The sequence below is a fragment of the Xiphophorus hellerii genome, chromosome 10 (assembly GCF_003331165.1).
Source record: "Xiphophorus hellerii strain 12219 chromosome 10, Xiphophorus_hellerii-4.1, whole genome shotgun sequence".
Classification (NCBI taxonomy): domain Eukaryota; kingdom Metazoa; phylum Chordata; class Actinopteri; order Cyprinodontiformes; family Poeciliidae; genus Xiphophorus; species Xiphophorus hellerii.
In genome coordinates this window covers 22,157,269-22,170,029 of record NC_045681.1, presented here as the reverse complement: position 1 = coordinate 22,170,029, position 12,761 = coordinate 22,157,269, and the positions used below count along the sequence as shown (strand labels likewise).

Genomic DNA, 12,761 nt, shown 5'->3' with positions numbered 1-12,761 from the left:
ACAAGTCTCAGCCTGATTAGAAATCCATAATGTATCCTGATGACATTTTGGTGAAAGGTGAGCTGAAAATACGAGGCTTAAAAAAAAGATGGCTAAGATAACTTATGAAAAAATTCCAAAATTTGAAAAATCAAGACAGAAAAAGACAAAGAAAAGCAAAGGAGCCAAGTCTCTGTAAGCCCCATCACCATTCCTGAGACAGGCAGATTATAGTAATACTCCTTGGAGCCATTAGGACGCCTAAAGGATATCCTCCTGATGTGAACATGAGCGTGTGTTCTGGGGAGATCCAAGAGGCGTCACTGCACCAAAAACCACTGAATGAAACATGGACACAATTTTCTTCTTCACAAAATGGAAACAAAAATGGAGTGAGGTCAGATTTTAGTGGTTGTGAGATTTCTCTTTTGTCTTTGGTAAAACATGACATCCTTTTCTCCCTCTAACACTGAACTCATATGTTTGTTTTGGTTGTGTTTACCCAGAATTCCTTGTGCTTTAGTCTGCTTCCTGCTTTTGGAGTGGTCTTCGCTTCACTTGGCCTTTATTTATGCAGTCAAATCAGGTCAGATCCCCGTCAACTTAAACAAGACTTTGTAGGTTTGTAGGCGGACCAGAGTTTCCTTTTTATGGTCGGAGTTCGATTACGCGTTCAGACCTCAACAAATCAACCAAATTTTCTAGACAAACAAACTAGAGTTTAATTAAAGCGAACTAAACAGGACTGGTGTGAATGTATCTTTAGAGATGACTATTATTTCTTTCACTTGTTGAGTTTGTTTTACCTCTCACTGAGGTAAATCAGTTCCTCCTCAGACAGACAGCAAATGGACATGAAGACGGTGGTTCGATTAGTCAGCGTCACCATCAACAGAACAGTAGAGGAAGTTGATTTTGTCCACTGTTGGCCTCTGGGATCCTTTAACAGCATTGATCCTGAGCAGATCTTAGCTCTCTGTTCTCCCATCTTGCTCATCCGAAAGCTGACTTCGATCTTCCATCAGGGAAACATTTATTCTTGGCTTGAGTTGCACAGACAGAGGTTTTGCCAGTGGCTCCAAAGCAGGTAATTTTTGTAAACTAAAAGATGCTGGCTTTTCTTTCTGCTGACCAGAGTGGGATCCTTTCTGATTCCACTCATTCTCTTCGTGGTCTGTTGGCATCTGGCAGGAGATTCCACAGCATCCACCAAAGAGCTGCTGAACTCACAAATAGTTACCTCTCACAGGCTATCAGATTTCTCAACACCAATAATCCCCCCACTAAGAACGTTCGAAAATGCTAACACTCGGCCATACAGTATTACATTCTTATGCCCCTTTTCCGCCGGATCTACTTTAGCAGTCCGGCTCGGCTGGAAAACGACTCATTCCTCACTGCTCCATTGAGCTGCCACTGAATATTGAAATCCGATACAAAGAAAAGCCGGCATCTTTTAGTTCACGGCTTGTTTGTACCTTCCATCACTTCCGTGTTGTAGCTAGTTTCAAACGTTGTGCCTTAGTTTTTCTTCTCTCTTTGCTGCTCCTTCTGTCCACGCCCACAGCCAATCAGTGAACAGAAGCGAAGCTTGCGTCACCCACCAGGCAGGGCCAGCCCCGAAAAAAAGCCGGTGGAAAAGGGGCATAAGATGGTGTAGCGGAGGAAACAGACCAAGTGGGGGGGCAAAATGGGATATTTACAGCACCTTCGTTCAGCACACTCAGAAAGTCATCGACCAGCCATGTACCGCTACGATGACTTCCGCCATCCGTTTGTTGAGACCGGGATATATGAAATTTATTGTGCGATTCGTCCGTAAAGCTACACTTACACTATAACCATCAACTACTCAGCTGCCCGCCATGTTCAGTCTATCTGCTCACCTGTATATATACATGCAGCGCTCTTCTTGCTGTTCGCTTTCAACCAGCAGCTCCCGGAGGAGAAAAGCTGCCGTACTCCAGTCCTTTTAAGGATGTCTATTGGACCCAAAACGATGAAAACCCGGACAATATCATCAATCAATAAAATCCTCCCAGGCTGAACTTGAAAATTGGACGTTATGCCGCTAACACTTAGGATTCGTCAACAACTCAGAGGCGGAAATGAGAGTGCTGCGTAGCAAATAATGTTCCGTCTGGAACACAGTGCGCTAAACAATAAAACATAAATTAACGAAGCTTTGAGGCAGGTACATTTTCCTCGAGGAATTTTAATAATCGAGGCACTCGAATCATTCGAGGAATCGTTTCACCCCTAAAACCCAAGTCCTTCTGTCCACACATGTATACATCATATATAGCATCACGTTAAATCTCTATAGTTAATAACTTTTGTTAAAATTTGCAACAATACTGAACACTTTTATAAATCTCTGAAGTAAAATCAGCCATGAAATTTGATAGAAAAAAATGTTAACAGAGAAAAGTTTGGATCAGAAGCTGCTTTGTGAACTTTAGGGTGTGTTGTCAGCTATATAGGCTCTAACCTGTAATGTGTTAGTAGTTTATGCTCTACTACCACCACTAAGTGACAGTATGATGACCTCACATGTGAAGACCAGATCCCATGTAGAGCAAAATTTAGTATTGTGGACTAGACAACCTAAAATGTGAAGTACATGTATGTGAATGCCAAGTTCTAGGAAGATAACCATTTTATTTTATTAAGAAAATGTAAAACCTTGTTGTTGTTTTTTTTGTTTTAAATTAGATATATAACTGGTATTCTCTAAAATGTAAAAATAAAATTCTATATGGTGTAGTGTTATGCCGAGTCAAGGATGTCACCGGTATTGCGTTTGAACGTCTTTAATAATGAACATAACACTAGCACATTCTCGGGCTGCTGAACAGTGTGTTGTCTGCTTTTAACACATCTCTCCTGTATATATATCACTTCCTTGTTCTACGTCACTTCCTTGTTCTACTCCAACGTGACCTTACACATAAAATAGTTCCATTACATTACATCACCCTTTCTTTGAGTCTTTTAAGACAAAGCAACAAATCAACAGTGGGTTTTCTGTTTGTGTGTTTTTCTTCTTTTTTTTTTTGTTATTAGCCTTAGCTGAAATAAAATATTCAACTCAATCCCAACAGGACCTTCTCAGAATAAACTTCACAATCATGCCCATAAATGCATAGGTCAAAATAGCTGAATAACCTCTTCAGTTGGTGTAGTCAGCGTATCTTTTAGGTAATTTAACAACCCTGCCACTAGAAGTTGTACGAACTGGAGTCTCAGGTAAGCTAAGATTAACCGGGTCTGGAGAGTCACACCCTGGTTCTACAGGTGGAAAAGATGGGTGTAGCTCATTTTCACTCTGAACCTGTGGCAGTCCATCTGTTGTAGGAGTAGGTGGGTTACTGAGGATGGGTCTCAGGTGTCGGCGGTTCCTCCTCAAGACCCCTGACTCTGTCTGGACAAGGTATGATCGAGGTGAATCACACTTTTGTAGAACAGTAGCTGGTTCTGTCCATCCCTTTTTATTGTCCAGTTTCACTAAAACACGGTGTCCTGGTTGGAGTTCTGGTAGTGGTTTGGCATCATGTCTGCTGTTGTAGTTCCGCACATAGTTTTCTTTTGTCTGCACATCAGTTGATCTGACGAGCTGTAGATCCGGCCATGCAGGCTGCAACTTCATTTCCAACATCGGTATCGTGGTTCTGATCTGTCTACCCAGCATAAGCTGAGCTGGGCTCACGCCAGTTGCTTGAATGGGAGTTGATCTGTAAGTCATCAGGGCCAAAAACGGGTCAGTCTGTCTCAGAATCCTTTTAGCTGTCTGGACTGCCCTCTCGGCCTCACCGTTTGCCTGTGGGTAGTGAGGACTTGTGGTAATGTGCTTGATGTCATAGTCCTTCACAAACTGTTCAAAGATTCTTCCTGAGAATTGAGGACCATTGTCGGTAACCAGTTCATTTGGGCAACCCCATCTTGCACAAATGTTTTTCAGGTTAGCAACTGTGGACTCACTTGACATGTTTTTGAGGTGGGCTAACTCAATATAACGGGAGAAGTAGTCAACTACAACTAAGTAGTTCAGTTTATTAAGCTCACAAATGTCTGCAGCTATCCTCTCCCATGGTCGACTAGGCAGTGTGGTAGTAAGCAATGGTTCTCTCCGCTGAGTGGGTTTTGACTCTTGGCAGTGTGCACAAGCAGTAACCATTTGTCTTATCTCACTGCTTAATCCTGGCCACCAAACACTACATTTGGCTCTCGCTCTGCATTTCACAATGCCTTGATGTCCATCGTGAATGCGCTGCAGAATCTCAGGCCTTAGCAGTTGTGGTATAACAATTCTGTCGTTATACAGTAGCAGGCCTTTTGACATGGTAATAGAATGTCTGTTAGCATAATATGGCTTCACCCCTTCCGGCACTTTATTTGAGTGTTTTGGCCAACCTGCCTGCAAAAAGACTTGCACTGCTTGAAGGGTCACATCCTGCTGTGTGTGTTGTTTGATTAAATCCAGCTTGGTAGGAGAAATAGGCCAAAAGCGTTGTGTTGCGTCTTCATATGCTTCCATCTCCTCCAGCAGTTCTGCTATGTCATGAGACATGGACGCCTGTGGGTGGCGTGAAAGGGTATCTGCTACTAAAAGTTCTTTCCCTGGAACATACACAGCTGTGGGGTTGTACCGCATCATTCTCAGCAAAAGTCTCTGACATCTAAGCGGCACAGAATGAAGATCCTTGCTGTTTATGAGAGGTATCAGTGGCTTGTGGTCGCTCTGTAGGGTAAAAGAGTTCAGTCCATAAAGGTATCTGCTGAATTTCTCACATGCCCAGACTGCTGCAAGACATTCCTTTTCAATTTGTGCATATCGTTGCTCTGCATCGGTGAGTGTTCTGGAACAAAAACTCACTGGTTTCAACTGTCCATTATGGTCTTGAAGTAAAACCCCCCCTAAACCGTAACTGCTAGCGTCAGCACTGACAACAGTCGGTTTGGTTACGTCATAGAATGCGAGGACTGGTGACTTTGTGACAAGTTCCTTCACTTTACTGAATGCTTCTTCTTGAGCGGTGTCCCAAGTCCAAGTCACATCACTTTTAAGCAGATCATTGAGAGGTTTTGTGACCTCAGAAAGATTTGGTAGGAATCTGCCCAAGTAGTGAATCATTCCAAGAATCCTCCTCAGATCGGAAACATTCTTTGGTGGTTCAAGTTCTGTGATTGCATTGACTTTGGCTTTATCTGGCCTTATGCCATGTTCATCGATACAGTGTCCCAGATAATGGAGTTGTTTCTGACGTAGGACGCATTTCTCATGGTTTAACCTTAACCCTGCTTCCTTAAGTGTGTCCAATGTTTTTTTTAGTCTCACTTCATGTTGCTCTGGAGTGTCTGCATAAATGAGTATGTCGTCCATGTAGGTCGCTACTCCTTCTTGTCCCCCCAAGAGTTCCGTCATCTCACGCTGAAAGATTTCTGGGGCACTGGTAATACCAAATGGTAGCCTGTTGAAGTAGTATCTACCAAATGGGGTTATAAAGGTTGTTAATTTGGCACTCTCTGGATCAAGTGGTATCTGCCAAAATCCGCTTGCAGCATCCAACAGTGAAAACACTTTGGCACCTGCCAGTTTAGGCAAGATGTCATCCACCGTTGGTAGGACATACTTTTCCCTTTTGACTGCTTTATTGAGCTCTTTCAAATCGACGCAGATTCTAATTTGTTCTTTGTTTTTCTTTGGCACGGGCACCATTGGAGCACACCACTCTGTTGGATCTGAGATTGGTTGAATCACTCCACCGCTTACCATACGATCCAACTCTTTCTTCACTTTTGGTAACATGGGAACTGACACTCTCCTTGCTGTTGTCACACTATAGGGAGCGGCACCCTCTCTTAGAGTGATCTTAACAGGTTTGATTTTCAGCCTTCCTATTTCATCAGGACAGGATTCAATGATTTGTGCTGGAGCTCTTATTTCCTCCATGCGTTTTATCAGGCCCATGGCAACTGCAACATTGCGACTCAGGAGGTGGCTGCATTGGGGTCCTTTAATCACATTGACCTTAAATCTGAATCTTTTGCCTTTCCTCATTGTGGTGGCTATAAAATAACCCGTACAATTCAGTTTGCCTCCAGGGCTGTCTAGTTTGTTTGTCGGTTTTCTTAGTTTTGGCTTAAAGGCAAGCTTTTCAAATGTCTCAGATGGTATAACACTAGTATCAGCCCCTGAGTCAATTTTGAAGACGATGTGAGAACCTTGTATTGGCAGGTTTACAGTCCAAGCTTTTGACGAATCTTCTACGTCTGTGACTCCTCCCAGAAAATATGTCGCATTTCTTTCAATGTTCCTTTCAGGTGCAGTAACTTCACTGACCACACGGGAGCGACACACGACCGCAAAATGACCCAGCTTTTTACAGCTTCTGCACTCGGCATTCCTAGCTGGACAATTATCATTCTTTGCATGTACTCGACCACATCTTGTGCACTTGCGACCTTTATTAACATTTTGATAGTGTTTTGGTTTGACTCCTCCTGTGTTCTGTGCTTTGTTTTCGCTGTGTGTCCGCCTCTCTCGGTGTTGTTGGCGCTTGTAAGCCACTTCACTCAGGTTAGCACAAGCATTAGCTCCTTGCTCGCTTACGTGCTGTTTTACTTGCTCTGACTGTCTCACGAGCTCTACCGCTTTACTGAGGGTTAAGTCAGGCATCATTTGCAGCTTCTCAGACATTTCTTTGTCAAGTATTCCTATGACCAATCTGTCTCGGATATTTTCTTCTTTAACGCGGCCAAAATCACAGGTGTCTGCTAATTCATGGAGAGTTCTTATGTATTCCTCCGCGGTCTCCCCCGACCTCTGAGCGCGCTGATGAAAACGAGCTCTTTCGTGTATCGTGCTCACTTTGGGGACGAAGTAGTTGTCTAGTTTGTTTAAAACTATGCCATACTCCTCTTCGTCTTCCCCTTCTTCGAATGTGAACGTCTTGAACACTTGTTCCGCTTCCTTCCCGAGAGAATAAAGCAACGTACAGACCAGGACCTCGCCGTCTTCTAGGTTTAGCTTTGTGGCTACCCGGTAGCGCTGAAATCGCTGCCGCCACTCAGGCCACTGCTCCGGCCGTGAAAAATCGAAGGCTTCTGGAGGTGGGAACTTTGCCATCTTCCGACGTCTTCTGACACCATGTAGTGTTATGCCGAGTCAAGGATGTCACCGGTATTGCGTTTGAACGTCTTTAATAATGAACATAACACTAGCACATTCTCGGGCTGCTGAACAGTGTGTTGTCTGCTTTTAACACATCTCTCCTGTATATATATCACTTCCTTGTTCTACGTCACTTCCTTGTTCTACTCCAACGTGACCTTACACATAAAATAGTTCCATTACATTACATATGGTAACGCTTTTTATGCAATATTTTTTAAAATGTCTTCTAGCTTGAGATATAGAATTGTGTTTTATTCCAAAACACACAAATATTTGTGGACTTATAACTTTTTAAGAAAATAAAACAAAAGTCAAGTCTTGTAGCTCTAAACAAATTTAAAAAGTCTTAAAAACTGTTTTAAATTGTGAAGGTGCCTTTAACTTGGTCCAGTCCAACCAATACTGACTCACTGTTACTTTCACTTTTGTTTTTATCAATGTAAATACAGCTGGCTTTATGTTTCTACTGGATTTTTGGCAGATAGTGAATAAACTTTATTCTTAACATTTCTTTCTCATGCTTTCATAGAAATAAACTAAACTGAAATGATAACACTCCTCAGAACATCAGTTTTAGAGTATGTTTACTGTAACTCTACCAGGAACTGTTAAATTAATAATAATAAGCTCATGACATTCCATCTCATAAACAAATGAGATGGAAATGTTTTCATTGGGTGTGGTTTTGCACAGACATGATCTTCCTGTTTGCTGTCTCTGACAGTATAAAACAAAGTGGCTGTGTGAGTGAGATACACAAAACCTTTGGTGCCAGAGATACCTGTGTTTACAGTATAAAAGTGCTTCCTCACAGGTAAGTCTACACTGCTTTTATATTTATTTTTGGGTATAGTTTGTATTGAAGTGTTTATTATGTTATTGTACAGATAATGACAACGTAGTTTTTATGCCTTTTTTGAAAGGTCAAATAGTCAATCTAAAGTCAGCACACAGCTTCAATTTTTACAGCCAGAAAATGAAGGTCCAGCCTGAGAGCTTTTTCAAGTTTCTTTACCTTATTATGCCACTGCTACGTAATATTTTTCTGTCTGGTTGTGCTGACTTCATCATTATGTTTTGTTATGTATTTGGTGAGTAAATTGTAAGTTAAACTGTGGACCCTTACTGACACCTAGTGGACATTGTTTACATATTTAATTGGGTCAGTCAAGCAGAACTCGTCCAGCTGTACGGTTGGTGTCTTCGTCTGTCCTTCAGACACGTTTGTTCCTTGGACACTATTTGTCTGTAAGTTCATTTTATTAATCGTTATTCCAGCATTGTGTAATATTTTGTAGAAAAGTTTTACGTTTCCCAACCAATATTTAAAGCTACGTCGTTAGCTAATTGGAGAGAATTGGGAGTCACGCGTTTGCCTAGTTGTTTTCTGTGTCTGTAGCTGATGTATACTTTTGTGTTTTGTTACAGTTTTACAAAACAATAATAAAATAAAGGAAAAGAAAAACAAACCAGCAAAGAGTTGCAAAATAAAACAAGAAAACTATCAAGGACTGGATTATTTTCAACTCAAGTGTTAGCTAGCTGTCTAGCTTTGTAAGAGCAACACACCGTGAGGGCAGCATACTGGTGTTTCATGGGTTCTTCATGTCAAGCACATTGAATTGCCTTGTTGCTGAAATGTGGTATGCAAATAAACTTGACTTGCCATTTATTTAAACCACTTTCAAATGTATTATGTTTGAGGAGTAATATTTATTGCATGTCAGAATCATCTAAGAGTAGTCATTCAAATTTATATTAAATTAGGAAATTCCCTCATCTTTCCACTCTAATCATTTCTGTCTTCTACAGCTGAACTAACAAACCTTTATCTCTGAACTCTACACTAAGAAAGAACTGGCTGAGGAAATTTAGTGGAGGTACACTGTTTTTTTCTTCTTAAAATTTGAATATATAGAATACATTATAGGGCATGATGGAGTCGCTTTTAAAATTTCAGACTTGTACAAAAAACTCTCTATGCTGCTAAATGTGACAACTGAAGAAACATTTTCTGATTCCTAAGGATGCTTCGATATCAATATGAATCCAGACAACTAACTGTGGAAATGAACAACAACCCAGGAAGAAGAGAAAATGGCAACATACACATTGACAACATACACGTTGACAACATACACGTTGACAACAGACACGATGGCAACAGACATGATGGCAATGGAGGACAAGGCTTTTGGCCAAGATCAGAAACATTTCTTGGCATTATTGGGGTTATTGCAGTTGTAGGTTTAACTTTGCTAAAATTGAGGACAATGTTTTAGTATCTGTACTTCCAGCTGTTCTGACATCAAATACTTTTTCAGCTCTATATGAAGCAAACTTAGAGATGTTACTGATGTGATAATTGCACCGTTGTTTATGCCACTTACAATATCAGTGTAGTGAAGGAATAGCAGTGACCTCTTATGACTTATTCTAATCATGTTATGACTTATTCCTTCACTTTTTATTATTCACTTCTCTTTTAACAATATAAATAGGTTTGTTCTGTTTTCATTGGATTATCTTTTAGCTTTGTATTCATAATCTGAGAATAATTGTGCAGGGTGAACAGAACTTTTCTTTTGAAGGTCCAGCAGTGGAAGAATCATGGAGTGCACTATCCACCTAATACGGAGAGAATCGTTGGAGTACTGGAGAATGTTGTTTTGTTGTATTCAGAAATCTCACCCCAGTCTAATGATAAGACATTATCATTAGATAATTTAGCTGAATTTTGTTTATTCAGCCAAATGTCTTTGATGTTAGAAGGGGAGGAACTTTGCGCCACCATATACACTGTAAATCTTGTAAATAAATGAGAAAATCTGCATTTTGCAAGTACTGTTGTGTGATTTCTCCTTCTGTAGAGATATTTCATGAAACAGTCAAGGGATCAAAGGTTATTATCAGACAATCAGTTTGTCTGATAAAAATTATCTGGTGATATACCAGCTCTTTATTTTTAATATTACAATCACAGCATGCTAAATGTAACTAACTTTATTATTCTTCTGTAAGACCTTAAAAAGTCTTTTTCATGCTTGCAGGTCAGATTAGAATAATCCCAAATTATTTTATTAGTCATCTTCACTAGATCTAAAAAAATTCTGTTGCTCTTAATAATATTGCAGTTTTCTGAAGAATGCCTCACTTGCATGCAGAAATAGGAATTTATTTATCTGAAAACACCACAGTAATTCACAATGTGGTTTTTTCACAAAGCCACATATTTAAATCTATATAAACACGTGACTTCTTGTGAGACTGACGAAAGTGAAAGTGTTGAACGTATCATGTGTCCCAAAGAAATAAATATGTAATAAACAAAAACAGACGTTCCAATTTTTATTTTTTTTCTTAAGAATTTATTCTTGTTTCTTTTCTAGTTACTAGTTAACATTATTCTTTCCATCAATCTAAGTACCAGACCTATCGAAACACAGTGTCAGATCTATAACCTGACATTCTCACTGGACAAAAATAAGAACACAGGGAGACGGTTAAATTTCTTACAATTGAACGGAGAACTCTGCCCAGGGACATCTCCTTATCTCTGTCTCCGGACCAGTTCTAACGTGCTCCTTTGCAATTGCATATTTATTACATTGAGGCATGGTTTAAGTTACAAATCATTTGCATAGAAGGTGGGGCAAACAGAAAACACAGCTGTCAACACACAAGTCTCTTCTTAAACCATGGTGCCATCCTGCATTTCCAGTTCATGCAGTGCAGAATTTGAAATTCTGTTAAGCTGGTGCTACAAGTCTGCAGTAGCTGTCAATCTAGAAGAAGTGACTTTAGATGATAGATGGAAGCTGAATCATTTATGAATAAAATCTGTTTCCATGGTAGCAGCTTTCCTCATCAGGTCTCTGCATTTCTGTCAACTGCATACGTTGGTGCACTTTACGCCGTTTCCAAGCTCAGAAAATTACGGCGCAGAGATGGGAGTGAAGCGGAGCAGGCTGCTGCTGCTGCTGCTGCTGCTGTGCTAATAAAAAAATGGAAGGAAATATTATGTCAGAGTTTGCGTAGCAGGTTCTGGTGCCTCTAAGGGGAAAAGCAAACCGGTTCTGATCACATTAACACAATCAATGCTGTGTGCATCACGGTGATTCGCAGAGTGGCAGGTTCATGGATTTTTTAGGAACAACATGCTTCCTCAAGGGAAACGCAGCGAATGGCCCCAAACAGCAGATTTCCACTCCTTTTCTCTCCTAGACAAGCTACGTCCTAAAGAGGGCGTTCCCTTGTGATGTAATTTCCTTTAGCATTAATTGTGTGTATGCGAGCATGGAAGCAGCTAAAATAGACAGAGGAAAACAGAATCATTTACCCATAACAAGTGGCAGGTGAGGATGGGGGACTGGGTATACTAATCCTGTGATCACTGTCCTGTGATGTAACACTGACTTCACAGACATTTAAAAAGTAAAAAAAAAAAAAACCTTATGAAAGTGAATCTCTTGGGCCTCACCTTTACACTGCCAGATAGGACACATAAAAAATTAAAAGAGAACAGACAACAAAAATAGAAAAATAAAGTAAAAAATAATAAAGAAAACATTTTGTCACTTAAGTATTAGTCCTCAACTTTTTTTTACAATCAGGTACATTAAAAAACTACTGCTGTTGTTTTTAAAATCAGTTACTGATAAAAAGTGACTCTTGCTGGATTGTGGAGATCTTCAGTACCTGGTTGCTTCTTCACAATGTGTTGGAATGTTTCACTGTCTACCTCTTAAACTTGGAAACTTGCCTTGTGACCTGTGATTTGACAGGCCTAGTACTTCGATTAATGGAAAGACGACCTTTGATCTCACTGTTTTTTATTGCCTTTTACTGTTTTTATTGTTTTTTATTGCCCAAACAGTTTCTGACAGCAGCAATAAGGTGCAACTATTCCCTACTGCATGATCAACCATGTATATCCAAGTATCAACAACCCCAGCTTCACCAGCTTACTGTACTGCACAGACAATATTGTGTGTAAATACTGGCCCACAAAACAGGAAGAATTGTCCTCCTCAAACACAGACTGGCAGCCACTCCCACTGGAAAAGAGGTCAAAGCCAATTAAGAAATAGAAAATCAGTTTGTTAACTTTACCACATGAAGACCTTTGACTCTTCACCAATAAGAAATAAAATTAGTTAAGCTGAAACTATGGTTCAAAAACCATTGAACATTTCAGAGTGAACCACTTTGCTCTTTTACTTATTGCAAAGTAATGATGAGAAGTTCAGGATTTTTCATAGGGCCAACTCTTTTTGATCCCAAACAGCTCTGAATTAATTATAATCTGTAGCCTCATATTTAAGCTAGCTTGGCAAATACGTATGAATGTTTCATATATTTCATGAGAAGCTAGCTATACTTGCCTTATTCCATGTATGTGTTCTGTTATAAAAGCAAAGATTCTTACTTTTGGGTAATATTTTAATCAAACTTTTAATTTTTATTGAACACCAAAACAAATGAACATAACCCTTGTGACAAATGTAAAAAACAGAAACAGAAATGAGAGAGAACTAAACTCAGTAAACAAATTATGTCCTTAGTGCAGGTCGGCATTTAAATATCAAACCTGATGGGTTGATTT

The 12,761-nt window shown here is 40.0% G+C and overlaps 1 long non-coding RNA gene across 4 annotated transcripts; it reads left to right on the top strand.

The window, feature by feature from the left end:
• The first annotated feature begins 7,874 nt into the window (after nucleotides 1-7,874).
• Nucleotides 7,875-10,000, top strand: LOC116726658 (uncharacterized). Of its 4 annotated transcripts, XR_004340639.1 has the most exons (5): nucleotides 7,880-7,970; nucleotides 8,324-8,404; nucleotides 8,585-8,799; nucleotides 8,969-9,036; nucleotides 9,183-10,000. It is a non-coding gene; the product is annotated as an uncharacterized LOC116726658 (long non-coding RNA). The 4 variants fall into 4 exon arrangements; XR_004340637.1 differs by having other exon boundaries at nucleotides 7,879-7,970; nucleotides 8,585-9,036; XR_004340638.1 differs by lacking the exon at nucleotides 8,585-8,799 and having other exon boundaries at nucleotides 7,881-7,970.
• Nucleotides 10,001-12,761: the final 2,761 nt, after the last annotated feature.